This window comes from Orcinus orca, chromosome 10 (genome assembly GCF_937001465.1).
Source record: "Orcinus orca chromosome 10, mOrcOrc1.1, whole genome shotgun sequence".
Lineage (NCBI taxonomy): Eukaryota > Metazoa > Chordata > Mammalia > Artiodactyla > Delphinidae > Orcinus > Orcinus orca.
In genome coordinates this window covers 62,162,293-62,179,458 of record NC_064568.1, presented here as the reverse complement: position 1 = coordinate 62,179,458, position 17,166 = coordinate 62,162,293, and the positions used below count along the sequence as shown (strand labels likewise).

Sequence of the window (17,166 nt, the reverse complement as noted above, 5' to 3'; positions counted from 1 at the left end):
TGCGTGATAAGCCGTGATGTGATTACCTCTCACCTGTTTGTTCTTCATGCAGCAAACGTGTGTGAATGTCTGATAGAGACTGTACGCTGTGGAGTAGGGCATAGGAGTAGGGAATTTGCCTGAAGAGGTGTCTGAGCAGCCCCAGTAGGCATCACAAAGCCTGTGGCCTGCGGTGCGTGTTGTACCCTGAATCTCGCCTCTCCCCCTGCACTTAGAGCCTTTCATGTACGCAGGGTTGTGGTCTCCTAAGAGTGTTTTGAAATGAGACAAGAGTAACTTCTAAAAGATAGCACACAGGTTAGGGAGAAGGGGCGGCTAGTGATGAGGAATGAGGTAGAAAACCAGAAGGGCTGCAGGAACTCAACTTCTGAGCCTGTGTGTCTCCATAACGTGAAGGCGGGTGGCTTGAAGACTTCACTAAGCTCCGAGTTCATCCTGTTACAGCACAGTCCAGCAGGCGAGGTTCACAATGAAGGGCCCGTATCACCAGGAGCATCCTGTATCTTTCTGTTTTTATTCCCTTCGGACAGTAGTTTTCAAGCATTAGTAAGTAGAAGTGTGTGGATCCCCGGGCCTCACTCCAGACCTATGGAATCAGAAATGGGAGGTGGGGCCCAGGAATCTTCATGTTGGTGCAGGGGTGTATGAAGCTGTGAACACACTTTATAAAATATTGGTTGCAAAAACTGAAGGGGGTGCTATGATACATTTGAGGATAATTTCCACCCCACACTGTTAAAGTTTTACAAAGGCTCTGCTTAAAGTAGTATCTTAGTTAGCTAGAGAATATTTCTACTGTGAACGACTCTTTTTGAATATTGTAGTTAGTTGAGGTTTGCTGTTAAAGGTGTATAATCTTTTTTAAAGGTTTGCCTGTTTAATTTTTGTGTGTTTCTTAGTTACTGTAGGTTTATGGCAACCATGTAATTGACTTGTTTTTTTTTTATATTTTTTTTCAGTTTTTTTTGACATCTTTATTGGAGTATAATTGCTTTACAATGGTGTGTTAGTTTCTGCTTTATAACAAAGTGAATCAGCTATACATACACATATATCCCCATATCTCCTTCCTCTTGCAAATGACTTGTTTTTAAATCAAACAAAATTCCCTCCCTAAAGGTTGTGGTAACATTGTTTTTATGTTCTAGTAGGGTTATATAGAAATTCTTTAAAAGATCAAGATCATTTCCTTGACATTCTTCGCCACAATAGTGCATGTGGTACTTTTTTCTTGACACTTGAACTTTTATAAATTTGGGGATACCAAGAAGGATTGTATGCTGACTTTGCCTCCCCATGTGGTGAGGAGTAAGTGATGTACGTGTGGAAATTGAAGAGCCATGATGTCTGTTTTTGTACTGAAAAACATTTGGAAAGAGGATTGCAGGGGTCATTAGGAAAAATAATTTAGGTTCTTCCTGACCGTGGTATAAAGACAATGAATAGGATACGATGACCTTGATGGTGTTTTGTGCAGCTCTAGCTAGGCGTGACACAAGTGTTTATGATTTGTGTGCCTTATTTTGAGAAACACAGTAGGATTCTACAAAATTAAGGTTGGAGAAATAAATGGGTGTAATTTTGTGTCATACTCTCAGGATTAAATGCATAATCATGTTATAAATTCTGACTGAGTTAATATTAATATTAGCTTGTGTTAAGGTGAGGTTTAGACATCTTAATTTAAATTTTATTTTAAATATAGAGAATTTTTTGTACCTTTGCATCCAGAGTAGTGTACATCCAGCTTGATAGAACCTCTTAGAAATAGCCTTGTTTACAATTAGAGGATTGAAGATTTGACAGCTCAATAAGAAATGAATTATATGCACTGAGTGGAATTGCAGTACGAAAAGAATCTAGTAAAAATATTCCTGTTGCATTTAAATGGTGCCACATAAAAATGATCATTTAATTCTCCTTTAAACTACATTCAGATCAGAATTTACTTCCTCTCACCCCATCCTATGCTGGGTTCCATCAGGATGTGTTTATTACTATGTTTCTTATAGTACCATCCAAAAAAGATGAAATGCTACTGGGTACAATGCTCTGCTTGAGGGTTCTCAGATACAAAAAAATTTTTGTGTTCTTTTTATATCTTTTATCAAGAATGTTACTACTTGATGTATTCTGGTTTGGATTCCTTAGTTTTTTCGTATAAATCTTATTTTCCAGCCTCAGTCTGCATTATGGCACAGCATCCTCTTTGTATGCTGCCATATACATAAGCCCCAAACTAAACACAATATGCTGAAAGAAAGGAATGATGAAAATTGGGGAGTACAGAAAGAGCTCTTATCTTTGGTGTAAATTTTCCTGAAGTGCAGTGTACATACAGAAGAGGGCACTTGCTCATTATTCTCCTTGCCCTCACTCTACTTTAGTATTAAATTACCATTTGTCTGCATTGGTTTTCTTCTTAACTGATCATCCCACATTTCATACGCTCTTAATCTTCTTCTTCTTCTTTTTTTTTAAAAATAATTAGCAGTTCAAGTTTATTTTTTATTTTTTAAAATATTTGTTTATTTGGCTGTGCTGGGTCTTAGTTGCGTCATGCGGGATCTTCTTTGCAGCATGTGGGATCTTCGTTGTGGCCTGCGGGATCTTTTTTTTGTTGTGGCACACAGGATCTTTAGTTGAGGCACATGGGATCTTTAGTTATGGCATGTGGGATCTAGTTCCCTGACTAGGGATTGAACCTGGGCCCCCTACATTGGGAGCATGGAGTCTTAGGGAAGTCCTGTCTCCTAATCTTCTTGAAGCACAGCTTTAATGTGGTTCCCGTCTGAACACTACTAGTTGATTCCTTTGCCTGTAAAATAAAATCTAGGTTTTCAACTCGGGTATTTAAGGCCTGGTCTATGTTGAAGGTAGTATGTGTGTAAAGAAAAGATTGAAGAGATTTGGTATTTGGTTGCGTAAGGGTATGGAGGATGAAGCAGAGATATCAAAGAACTCCATGCTTTTGAGCTTAGATATGTAAAAGATTATTGATAACCATCCCAGTTAAAAAATACTGTACCGTGATATCTGTGTCTTTTTAACATTATCCCTGGTCTATTTCCCGTTTCCAAAGGAGTACATGGCTTTTTTCCTCTATATAGATTTAGGCTCTTTTTGGGTTTTGTCGTCATTGAATATTGGTCTTCTCTGAATCTTTACCTCTGCTGGTTCTGTTTCTGATTATTTTGCACCACGGGTGAGGCCACCTCTTCACAGGAATTCTTGCTAATTCCAACCAAAAAACCCCTAGTGATTGTAAAGGCACATTTGGTTTGAATGATTGTTAATGACTTGTAAATTTGCTGACTTCCTTTTTAGGAGGGACCATCAAGACCTGTTCTTGAATACATTGATCTGATCTGTGGTGATGATAAAGAGCGTAGCACCTATCATAGTGATGTAAGTATATTATATTTGTGTTTCTTCAGTTGTGTCATTAAGTGCAGTATGTGCTGGAGGTGGCTTGAACTGGCTTGCAAGAATTGTTTGTTAAATTTGAGCTGATTGTTAAACATAGCCATTATTAAAAATTCAAGTATAACTCAGCCATAAGAAAGAATGAAATAATGCCATTTGCAGCAACATGGATAGACCTAGAGATTATCATACTAAGTGAAGTAAGTCAGAAGGAGAAAGACAAACACCATATGATACCACTTATATATGGAATCTAAAATATGATACAAATGGACTTATTTACAAAACAGAAACAGATTCACAGATATAGAAAACAAATTTATGGTTACCGAAGGGGAAAGATAGGGGAGGGATGAATTAGGAGTTAGGAATTTGCAGATACAAACTACTGTATATGAAGTGGATAAACAACAAGGTCCTACTGTATTTTGTAATAACCTATAATGGAAAAGAATGTGAAAAAGAATATATATAACTGAATCACTTTGCTGTACACCAGAAACTAACATAACGTTGTAAATCAACTATACATCAATTTAAAAATTGAAGTATATAAAAACTTAAAGGTAAATAGATTATCATGTTTAAGGTAATAGATGCTCAAAACTCTTCATACCCTAATATCTACACACTTGAGGTTATTTACATCTGTTGTACTGTGTGGTAGGAATATGGTATAACAATGTGCTCCTGAAGGAGGATGGAAGTGTTTACAGCAAGGTAATTGGCAAACGATTGTACAGAGCAGGGCGTGATTTATTATTTGTTGATTGTCTAAACTGAAGGAAGTGATGGATGAAATGTTAATGCAGATTAAGCCTAAAAACATGTCTCTAACTACTAGGCTCTATGCTATACAAAACATTGAGGAAATCTTGCAGTATTTGAAAACTCTTCATTGATTCAACAAAGATGTTGATGTTATCATTGATGAATGAGTGGAGTTCTGATATACATCTTTTTTTACATTTTTCTTAATAATGTAAATGAAAGTATCAACCACTCTTCACACTAGAACTATACTTGTAAATCATATGAGCAACTTTTCTGTTGAATTGGGTGATCATCAAAAGTTCAGTCAGATTTTGTGACCTTATTATTGGCTATAGAATTTAAAAAACTGATAGTGCATTTTTCAAGAAATAGCAAGTCATATTGAAATTATAGGTATAAACTGAAAATCAAGGTAAGTATTCTAGTTTAAAATTAATTTCTAAAATTATATAAAGAAATCATTAACAGAAGTTTTTACATTAACCCTAAAAGTGTTATCGTGACTTTTACTTACATATGTAAAATTATTTTTCAGATTTTGTTCCCTAAAATGCCAAAACGACAGGGTGATTTATTGCATTTTTTAAATGCGAAGAAAGTGAAAACAGGCACAGAAAGTAACAATAGGAACAAAAACTATTGTGGATTGTCTAAGTCTAAGGAATCAAATTTCAAATATGTTGAACAACCAATCATTGAAGAAAAGCCATCATGTTCATCAAAGGAAGAAATGGATAATCTTGTGCTTTCAGATTGTTGGAATGAAAAACAAGCATTTATGTTTACAGAACAGTACAAATGGCTTGAAATAAAAGAAGGTAAATTAGGATGTAAGGATTGCTCAACAGTTCAGCATTTGGGATTGAAAGCAGTAAAGCATGTCCATGTGTCCAAGGAGTGGATTGCATATTTAGTAACCCCTAATGGCAGTAATAAAACTACTAGACAAGCTTCCCTGCGAAAAAAAATTAGGGAACATGATGTTTCTAAAGCCCATGGTAAAATTCAGGAATTGTTAAAGGAATCAATTAATGACTCAGTTTCTAATTTAGTGCATAAACAAAGTAATAAAAATATTGATGCTACTGTGAAAGTTTTCAATACTGTTTATAGTTTAATAAAACATAATAGACCTTTATCTGATATTGAAGGGGCAATGGAATTACAAGAGAAAAATGGAGAGGTCAGTTGTTTAAATACACGATACGGTGCAACAAGAATAGCAAAGCATATTGCAAAAGAAATGAAGATGACGATATTTAAGAATATTATAGAAGAAAATGCCAAAATCTGTATTGTAATTGATGAGGCATCCACAGTTTCAAAGAAAAGGACCTTCGTGATTTATCTCCAGTGCACAGTTCAATCGGTTCCTGCACCCGTTATGTTATTTGTTGCTTTGAAAGAATTGGTGTCAACCACAGCAGAGTGTATTTTCAATACATTATTGAGTACTTTAAATGATTGTGGTTTCACTAATGAATATTTGAAAGCAAATTTAATTGCATTTTGTTCTGATGGTGCTAATACAGTGCTGGGAAGAAAGTCTGGAGTAGCTACAAAGTTGTTAGAAAATTTTCCTGAAATCATTATTTGGAACTGTTTTAAACCATCGATTGCACTTGTCCCTTGATGATTCAATATCTGAAATAAAACAGGTGAATCATTTAAAAATATTTCTCCATAAAATTTATTCTAATTATCATCAATCTAATAAAAATCTAAACAAGCTTTTAGAAAATGTAGCTAAAGATCTTGAAACTGAAATTGTTAAAATTGGCCGGATAATGGGACCAAAATGGGCGGCATGTAGTTTACAAGCTGCTACTGCTGTATGGCGTGCATATCCTGTATTATATATGCATTTTTCTCATTTTCATTCTGGTTTGGCAAAGAGATTAGCTAACATTAATTTCTTGCAAGACCTTGCTTTAATGATTGACATTCTTGAAGAATTTTCACTACTTTCAACTGCATTACAGTCAAGCTCAGCTAACATTCAGAAAGCACAAAAATTGATCAAACGTACCATAAAAGCCTTGGAAAATTTAAAAATTGGTGCTGGAAAGCATGAATCTCAAATTGAAGGTTTGATTAAGTCAGATAAGTTTAAAGATATTCCATTTAATAAAAATAATAAATTTAATGCCCTTCCTAGGAACATGTTACTAGAAAATATAATTCAACACATGAACTTACGTCTTTTATCTGACAGGAACCATGATGAAAGTATTTTTAATTATTTTGATTTGCTAGAACCTTCTACATGGCCTTATGAAGAAATAACTTCACCATGGATAACTGGTGAAAAAAAATTATTTCATTTGTGTGAAATTTTAAAATTCGAAGTTGATTTGAATGATTTTCGGGAATTTGTAAATAATAATGTAAAGTCAAACAATGTTTCAATTCCTACAACCGTACAAAAAGCTAAAAGATAGCACCATTGCAGTCAATAGTGCTGAAGCTGAAAGAGGTTTCAGTTTAATGAACATAATTTGTACAAGGGTGAGAAATAGTTTAACAGTAGGTCATATATCAGATTTAATGACTATAAGTTTGTTGGGAAAAGAGCTGATTGGGATGCAACTCCCTTTGTAAAATCCTGGTCAAATTGCAATCACAGATTAGCTACAGATACAAGAGTTTGACAAAAGTCAACAAAAGTCTATAAGAATCAGTTGGCTATATGGAACGTACAAGAAAGAGTATTGTGTGGGAATTCCCTGGTTAGGTCTTGGCGCTTTCACTGCCGTGGCCTGGGTTCAATGCCTGGTCAAGGAACTAAGGTCCTGCAAGCCGTGTGGTGCGGCCAAAGAGAAAAGAGTATTGTATATGATTTTATCATTTGTAAATTGTATGCTGCACATCTTTTAAATGCATACATTTTTATTTCAAAAGCCAGTTGTTAAACATTATTCAGCACGTTGCTGTTTAAAAGGCATTCTCCAAAGAGATAAAGTTGATTGTTTTTAGGAGCAATGGGTTTTTAGAGGTTGGTCCATGTCTGCTAGAGTGAGCCAAATACATATTTCAGGGAATCCTATACAGAACATCCAACAATTCCATTTTTGCTTTGTTTTATTTTTTTGTGAGGATACGAAAGAGTAATATAACCCAAATAACTTCTGAGCCCTGGAAGTTATATCAAATAAAAGAGAAATGGAATAAAAACTGCAAGCCTTGTGACTTTTGTCTTTCTCATTTCCAGATCTGCACTATCTAATATGGTAACCACTAGGACCATGTGGCTATTAAGCATTTGAAATGAGTTCAGTAGGACTAAGAAAGTAGATTTTTAAATTAATTTTAATTAAACATAAAAACTAAAGCAGTGTGAAATATTTTTGTTGAACTCATTTGTTTTTTTTAAAAATACATTTAATTTTGTTATTGCTTAAGGTGTGATTGTTGGAATGTGCTTGTCAGACTCCATGTGCTATGTCTGGTATTATATATAAACATCACTGATTGAGTTGGTGTTGGATTCAATGTAAATTATTTTTTACTATGAATCAATGTAACATAGTGTATTTATCTGAATATTTTATGCTGACAACAGGAATTACAGTGATTACTTCTGTAAATCATAGTTGATAATTGATATACTTGTTTTACTTACTATTTTTCTAGTTTAGACATGAATATGAACGAACTTTAAATTTTAAAATGAAGGCATACTGAAAAAGCAACAAGTAGAACTGCAGAAGCTAGTCCTACAACTGGGACAGTAAACAAAGACTGGAAGAAGGTATGTTGCAGATTTCACAGTGAATGACGATTGCAGTTTGTTGTGGCAGAGAAAAACAAGCTATAATTTAACAAAAAATAAGACAGTAAAGTAACAATATTGAGACAGTTCCAGCAAATGCATAATGAATGGGTGAATGAAGTTACCTTTCAAAAGTCAAAAAAGAATTGAAATTTAGTCGCCTGAAATCACAGTGAAATGTCCAACAGAATTTTTTTGAACAACTTTTAAAAGGATTGAGTTTGTTAAGTTTGGCCAGATATAAAACAGCTTGGATTCTTGCATGAAAAAGAATTAGTTTTAGATAGATGGAGAGTAAAGTTCATTATTTCAGTTATAGAAATTGTTAGAAATTTATGAGTTAAAGCCTAAAAACATCTTATAAAAAAAGTACAGAGTCTTCAGTTGTCACCAAATGTTGCTTGTAGAATACAGGAACTTTTAACAATATTAAAGATTAATTGATTCAAAATCTGAAAAATTACAAGTACTTTTCTTTAGCTTTAGATGAGTTATGTAATAGAAAATGTGCTGTCCAAGTAATACTTGGATTGCGTTTTGTCTCATAGGACTTAAAAATTTACAAAGAAATAATTTCAATTCATGACCTGTATAGCTATATTTTAATCTTTAAATTATCAAAAGAGTTTCATCTAGATGAGAAAAAAGTACTTCTTGTCACAATAAATGGCATTCCAGCTAGGTTAGGTCAAAAGTCAGATTTCACTGGAATTTTTAAATGAGCTTGGTGTTTCCCCTATTTCTTCATTCCACTGTGTGGTACAGTTTGAGAGTACTTGTGCTCAGTTTTCCGAAATGATCTCTATGATGCTGTCATGGGTACAGTTGTTACGTGTTAAGTGCTATGAGTCAACATCAGCTTACAGGATTGCTGAACAAATGAAAAGACAATGAATTTAGTGATTTGTGTACTCTGCCAGTTGGTTGAATTGTGGAAAAGTTCTACAAAACTTAACTGTACCGTTAACACCAGTTCAAGATGTTCTTGCAACAACAGAAATGCTAGCCAAATATTTAAATAATCAAAGAGAAAGTTGGGCCGTTTGTTTTCTGCTCAGTATTAAACAGAATATGAATGATCTAAATTTGAAGCTCCAAGTAAGGGGAAAAGCCTACTTGTGCTACCTAGACAAGTACTAGAATTTATTTATTTATTTAAAAATTTTTTAATTATTTATTTATTTATTTATCTTTGGCTGCATTTGATCTACATTGCTGTGCGCGGGCTTTCTCTAGTTGCAGTGAGCGGGAGCTACTTACTCTTCATTGCAGTGCGTGGGCTTCTCATTGCGGTGGCTTCTCTTGTTGGGGAGCACGGGCTCTAGGCACGTGGGCTTTGTTGCTCTGCGGCACATGGGATCTTCTCGGACCAGGGCTCCAACCCGTGTTCCCTGCATTGGCAGACGGATTCTTAACAACTGCGCCACTAGGGAAGCCTCTAGAATTTATTTTGAAATTGAAACTTTAAAAAATAAAAGTCAGAATAACTTTACACATTTTTCTAATATGAATTGGTATGCATAAGATTTTAACTGTTTTTGACAGGTAAATTTACTACAAAAACTACAAGAAAAATTTGAAAAATGTTACTTATTGATAAGTTTAGAGTTGCTTTTCAATTTACTCAGTAACTCTGAGTTCAGTGTTAGCAATACTGAGCTGACACAAGATTTATTGAATTTACTTAACTTGGACAAATGTAGTTTTCAAACTGCTGTGCTTTTGCTCTGAAGGCAAATCAATTTTTTTAAAACAGATAAACAGGATTTTTCCAGTGTGGATTTAAAAAGTAAAGGAAAAATTTTCTTTCAGGTACTGGCAAACTTAAATGTGTTTGGAACAGTATGGGTATGTGAATCTACTTTTTTCAACTGTAAGTTTTATGAAATTTATGTATAGATCAAGTATTTGTGATGAACAAGGCATTCAGATTAATTGAGATGAGCTTTAAGTATAAAATACACATCAGATTTTAAAGACTTAGCATGTAAATCATCCCCATTAATAACTATATTGATAATATGTTGAAATAATATTTTGGAAAAACTGAGTTAAATAAAATATTAAAATTAAATCCATCTATTTATTTTAACTTTAGAATTACATATGTAATTAGAATTACATTATAATTCTGTTGGACAGTACTCTGTATCTGATGGTACTCTCAAATCTGGGTTTCTCTAATCCAGACCTCACTCTTGACTTCAAGATCCATAGTCAACTGCCTTATCATTTTCACGTGTTGTCCCATAGGTATCCAAGCTGAATATGTCCAAAGCTGAACTTATGCCTCACCATATGTGTTTTGGAGAATGGCATGACTATCCACCTAGTTTCTCAAACTTGAAACTTAGAAGATATTTGAAACCTTTTCTTTATCTTGCCTTTTCTCTCTCACCTTTTAAATATCTCTGAATCTATATTTTCCTCGCTATCATCACTGCCCTTGTTTCTCTTGCTTAGAGTACAATAATAACTTAATAACAAGTCTCACTACCTTCATTCTTGTCCCTTCCTAATCCATCCTCCACAGTAACTCAGAAATGGCTATTCTGAAATACACATTTATTCTTATAACTTTTATTGGTCAAGAAGACATTCAGACTCATGACAGAAAACCCAACTAAATCACTTGAATGGACTTATCATTTTGAATAACAAGAAATCTGGAGATGGCTTCAGGCTTTGCTTGAGTAGCTCAGTGGTATCATTGCTATGTTACCTGGGATGATTTTGGCCTTTCCGTTAGGGTTATAGCATGACTGGCACAGTTTTACACATGCTGGATTTAAGGCAAGAAGGCAAGGGTTGGAACAAGCCCTGGATATCAAAAAATCAAAAGGTTTGCCAGAAGGCTTTTCAAGTAGATTTGCATTTCACTGGCAAGAACTGTATCAATGTGGCCATCCCTCATTGCAGTAGAGGCTTGGAATGTGAATTTTTACCTTTCCTAGCTTCTGTAATAAAGGTAAGCAAGGGGGGCAAGGGGAGTGGATGGTAGTTTAGCCAGTCTGTGAGGTTTACCATTTTTCTCCCCTACTGAAAATCCTTCACTAGTTCCCCACTTTCTTCAAGATAGTAAAGTTCAACCTTTCTGGTTTCCTTATAGTAAGAGTTCATTTTTTTTGTCATTTTCCCCTACTAGGTAGTGAGTTTCTTGAAGAGAGTCTATAACCCTGGTTATTAGCAATGACTAGCACATAGTAGAAGCTCAGTAAATGCTTGCATAGTATTGGACATTTCCTACATATCAGTTCATTTTTATGAATCGTTTACATCTCCAAATTTTCCTATTTCCCAGTGAACTTCTAAGGGAAATAAGATACTCTTCTGTTTTAAATTTCAGGTATATAGTTACGCCTTATATAACCTTTCATGTTTACTTTGAAGAGAAATTGAGGTACTCTTAAAAATGAGTTGAAAATATTTCCTGTTTTTTTAATATTGTAGAGATTTCAGGGTTTGGACAGAGAATTTTCAACAAGATTTTTATATTAAGCATTTTTTAAAAATTGCAATTGATAGTGTGAAAAACAAAAACATCTTATAACCAACTTACCTTATAATCAGTACTGCTACCTGGTTTATTGCTTAAGTTTGTGTTTTAATTTACAAGCATGTTGGTGCCAAGTGATATTTCTTTACTTGTCATGAGTTAATGAGGAAGGTGAGGAACAGTCTTAATATAAAATTTATATTCATCCACATTAGAGGAAAATGGTGCACTTTGGTAATCCTCAAGTTTTGAGAAGTGGTGCCGATTTGACCAAAAAGCATGGGAATGGTTAAATAGGCAAATATAAAATACCATTTTTTCTTGTTGATTTCTTTAAAAGAAAGCAAAAGTTGTAACATTATTTTGTCATTTGTACTAGACACATGACAAGTAGAGCAGGGGTCCCCAACCCCTGGGCCATGGACTGATACTGGTCCATAGCCTGTTATGAACTGGGCCGCACAGCAGGACATGAGCGGCGGGTGAGCGAGCAAAGCTTCATTTGCCACTCCCCATTGCTTGCATTACCGCCTGAACCACCCCCCAACACACACACAATACACCCTCCCCCCCGCCAACGTGGAAAAATTGTTTTCCACAAAACCGGTTCCTGGTGCCAAAAAGGTTGGGGACCGCTGAACTAGAGCATAAAATAGTAGGGGTTAGGTATAGTGAAGTATATGGTTGCAAAGTTTCTATGTATTACATGAAGTGGTACAATATTAACTACATAAAAAGAAAAGATTGTATAACTAAAAAATATAAATAAAATGGAAGTTTTAAAAATGTTTAAATGTTTTTTTAAAAGGCAGGAAAAGGTACAGAAGAACAAAACAGTGAGTACAAACAAAACTTACAATTATGTTTAAATATAGCCATAGCAATAATTACATTAAATAATAATGGTCTGGACTTCCCTGGTGGTGCAGTGGTTAGGAATATGCCTGCCAATGCATGGGACACGGGTTTGAGCCCTGGTCCGGGAGGATCCCTTATGCCACAGAGCAACTAAGCCTGTGTGCCACAACTGCTGAGCTTGCATTCTAGAGCCTGTGAGCCACAGCTGCTGAGCCCACGTGCCACAACTACTGAGGCCCGCACACCTAGAGCCTGTGCTCCGAAACACAAGAAGCCACTGCAATGGAAAGCCCTCACACCACAATGAAGAGTAGCCCCGGTTGCCACAACTAGAGAAGGCCCACACGTGGCAACGAAGACCCAACGCAACCAAAAATAAATAAATTTATAAAAAAAATAATGGTCTAAACACACCAGTTAATAAGGCAGAGATGAACCAAAATGAATAAATAGCAAGACCCAATAATGTGTGTCTAGAGGAGATAGATATAAAATCAAAAGTTGAGGGTAAATGGGTGGGGAATGTACTTTGGGATTCCTCCTGCTATGTACTGGAAACCCTGAACATTGTTTATAAACATAAGACGACTGAAAGATGGAGAGAAGGCAGACCAGCTATGAACGTTAGAACTCACAGAATAATAGAATGGTGAGTTCCCTGAGTTTTCTATTTGACTCATATCCCAGGCTTGGAGCTGAAGAAGCTAGCAACCTGGAAATGCCAATGGATGCAGACAAGAAAGCCCTGCAAAAAGCCTGTCTTCTCTTCAAAAGATCAGGGAGGGGCAGGTTAGCAAGACAGAAAACATATTATTTTACACAATAACCTCTCTGCTTCAGCCAAATACCACAGAGAACACTGCAGCTTCACCCAAACCACCAAAGGCCAAGTGGGGAGCCTGGACTTCCACCTTTGCCAGCTTATAATGAAGTACCACTGACCTGAATCCCATCCCACTGGGCTGATGTCAGAGGAGGCCTAATGGAGAGTCATGACGTTTACCTTTGCTCAGCATTAAGGAGCCCCTTCCCCCAACTTCAGGTATTAACAGAAACTAACTAGGGAGCTTGGACTTCTTTACTACCTGGTAGTAACCAGGCAACAAACAACATCCCCCTTTCTGCTCCTAAAGTGGTGTCAGAGGAAACCAACTGAAGCAGAAAGTTTGTGATCTAGAGTCTCATAATATAATAACCAATATGTCTATGTCTGTTTCAATAAAAAGTCACATGTCATTCCTAGAACCAGGAATATCTTGAGTGAAAAAGACAATTGATACCAACACTGAGCTGCCATAGATGCTAGAATTATCTGACACAGATTTTAAAGCTTCAACAAGAAATTAAGACGTGTTTTTGAAATGAATGAAAACATAGAATGTCTCCGCACAAAAAAGGGAAGTCTCAGCAAAGAAGTAGAAGATATAAAGAACCAAATGGAAATTTTAGTAATGAAAAATACAATAACCAAAATAAAAAACTTAATGGATTGGCTCAAGAGAGGAATGGATGGGACAGAGGAAGGAATCAGTGAAGTTGAAGGTAAACAATAGAAATTACACAATCTGAACAAGAGAGGAAATAGACTGGGGCAAAAAAGAATCCAGCCACAGGTACCTGTGGGACTATAACAAAGAAGCTAATATTCATGTCATCAGAGAACCAGAAGGAAAGGAGGAGGGCAGGGCTAGAAAAGTAAGATACATTGTCTGAAAACTTTCCCCATTGAGCAAAGACAAATCTCAATTCAAGAAGCTGAGTGTATTTAAGAAATACACACCAGTTACAAAGTCAGATTTTGTAAAACTAAAGACAGAAGTCTTGACAGCACTGAGGAAGAAAGGCACCTTACATATAGAGAAAAATAGAAGAGGCCAGAAAGAGGCACAACATTTTTCAAATACTGACAGAACTGTCAACATAGATTATCTGGTGAAAATATCTTTCAGGAATGAAGGAGAAATCAAAACATTCTCAGGTGAAGGAAAACTAAGGAAATTTGTCATCAACAGACCAATGCTAAAATGAACGTTTAAGGGAAGTTCTGTAAACAAACGATTAAAGGAGGAATCTGGGAACATCAGGAAGGAAGAAAATATAGTAAGTAAAAAGGGTAAGCATGAAGCAGTATTGTGTTGTTTGAAAGTGGACTTAGATTTGTTGTAAATATATGTTGCAAACACTAAGAGAAACCACTAAAATATTTTTAAAAAATTTTTAAAGTATAATTGATATGCTAAGAAGATAAAATAGGATCATATAAAATGCTCAATTAAAACCAGAGAAGGGAGAAAAGATTGGAAAACAAAAACAAAAGCAAAAACAAAAAAAAGGGGACTTCCTGGTGGTCCAGTGATAAAGAATCTGCCTTCCAGTGACTGGGACACAGTTTTGATATCTGGTTGGGGAACTAAGATCCCTCGTGCTGTGGGGCAGCTAAGCCCACACGTCACAACTACTGAGCTCGCCCGCCTCAACGAGAGAGCCCACGAGCCGCAGACTACAGAGCCCACGTGCTTTGGAGCCTGCACCACAACTAGAGAGAGAAAGCCTGCACACTTCAACTAGAGAGAAGCCTGCGTGCTGCAACGAAGACCCAACGCAGCCAAAAAAATAAATGAAATAAATATTTTTTTTAAAAAAAAGAAGGAAGAACAAGGTAACATGTAGAAAAGTTACAAATGTAGTATATGTTAATCTGTCTATACCAATAGTCACTTTATTTTTATTTTTGGCCACACCACACGGCTTGCGGGATCCTAGTTCCCCAACCAGGGATTGAACCTGGGCCCCCTGCAGTGGGAGTACAGGGTCCTAACCACTGGACCACCAGTGAATTCCCCCAATAGTCGCTTTAAATGTGAACGGTCAAAATATACTAATTAAAAGAGATTGTCGAGTAGATTAAAAAAAGTAAGAACCAACTGTGTGTTTTCTACAAGAAATATTTAGGTATAAATCCAACAAAATATGTGTAAGGGAATATATGTGTTAGGAAATATATATGTAAGGAAAAATTGTGTACAGAAATGTATGAGGAGAACTAAAATTCTGAAGAAAGAAATCCAAGAAGATCTAAGTAAGTAGAGAGATATTCTGGGTTCATGGATAGCAAGACTCAGTATTGTTAAGATATCAGTTCTTCCAGTTTGATTTGTAGATTCAGTGTAATCCAGATGAGAATTCTAGCAGGTTACTTTGTGGATATCAACAAACTGATTCTAAAGTTTATATGGCAAAGCAAAGACCCAGAATAGCCAACACCGTATTGAAGAAAAAGAGCAAAGTTGGAGGAGTGACTACCCAGCTTCATGACTCACCAAAAATGACAGTTTGGTAGTGACAGAGTGGGCAAATAGATAATGGAACAGAACACAGGACCCAGAAATGGATCCACAAACATACAATCAGCTGACCTTTGACAGGAGCAAAAGCAATTCAACAAAGAAAGGGTAGTCTTTTCAACAGATGGTGCTGAAGCCACCAAACATCCACATGCACAAGAGTGCTGTGGTGCTTCCAGAGCATAGAGTACTACTCAGCAGTAAGGAGGAACAGATTTTTGTTATTTAAAACAACTTAATTCTGAGTGACAGAAGTCAATCTCAGAGGATTACGTATCGTAGGATTCCATTTGTATAACATTCTTGAAATGACAAAATTCTTAAGATTAAGGAGTTAAGGAGGTTAAGGAGGTGGTGAGGATGTCAGGGAAGTGAGTGTGACTGTAAAAGGACAGTGGTAGGGATCTGTGGTGATGGAAATATTCTGTATCTTGACTGTCACTCAGTATCCTGGTTGTGATATTGTATTATAGTTTTGCAAGATTCACCAAGGGAACACTGAGAAGAAGATACATGGTGTCTCTGGGTATTGAAATCCTTACAACTGCATGTGAATCTAAATTATCTCAAAAATAAATTCAATTAAAAAAGAAAAAACCCTCATCTAGACATACTTCATGAGTTAGTCAAATACAGCACTGCCCAGTAGTATACGGCTGTATTTTTTTCTCTTCTAGGCTGGTTAACTCAACAGAACCCTAAGTGTAATTACACTTCTTTACCCCTATATATTCCTTTTGGTGGGGGGGGGGGGCTGGCTGTTTTCCTATAGTCATTATTAGGAAAGAATATAAACCAAAAAATCACCAAATTTTAACGTGTCCAAGAGCCTAGCAACCCATGCCCCATGCCCTGTGATAGACTGTGTCCTCCACCCAGTACTGAGTTCAAGGTAGCTGTCATTGGTCTAGTCTTGAAGGGACGACTTAAAGATGATCTAATAGGATCTCTTTTTTGTACACAGCGAAACTGAAGTTCCAAGAGGTTAAATGAATTGCCATAATCACAGAGTCATGAACAGATAACCAACACTTAGCCATATCGTTTTTTGTATTTACTACTATTGAAACTGTGATTTTAAGTCATGTTCTGCCTTTTAATATCTACATGACCTTGAAGAACTGATCTTTCAACAAGGATAATATACTAACCTCATAAATGGTTCCAGGTTTTGTGGGGCTTATTGCTTATTGAATTTGGCAAGCTGTTTAAGAAAACCCCCACAAAACTATGAATACAGTATTAGATGCAATTTGAAATATTATTTAGGCCAAGATAAGCATACATATTGTCTTTTCATTTGACAACTTTGTAATATACTTTTCTATAGTAATAGGAGTAATAGGAAGCTCATTTTGAGTATCTTTTAACATAGTTGATGGAAATTTGCTTTTTATTTTTGACAGTTTACAGAGGTTTCTTTTAAATTCTCAACCGTTTGTTAGTAATACAGTGTAATTTCTTTTGATTGTTGTCAAATTTGAGGAAACTTCTAT

The 17,166-nt window shown here is 35.8% G+C and overlaps 1 protein-coding gene across 1 annotated transcript in view; it reads left to right on the top strand.

Annotated features, from left to right (window-relative positions):
- Window positions 1-17,166, top strand: part of ZNF451 (zinc finger protein 451) — a 123,256-nt gene that overhangs the window by 796 nt on the left and 105,294 nt on the right. The gene's annotated exons all lie outside the window — the stretch shown is intronic.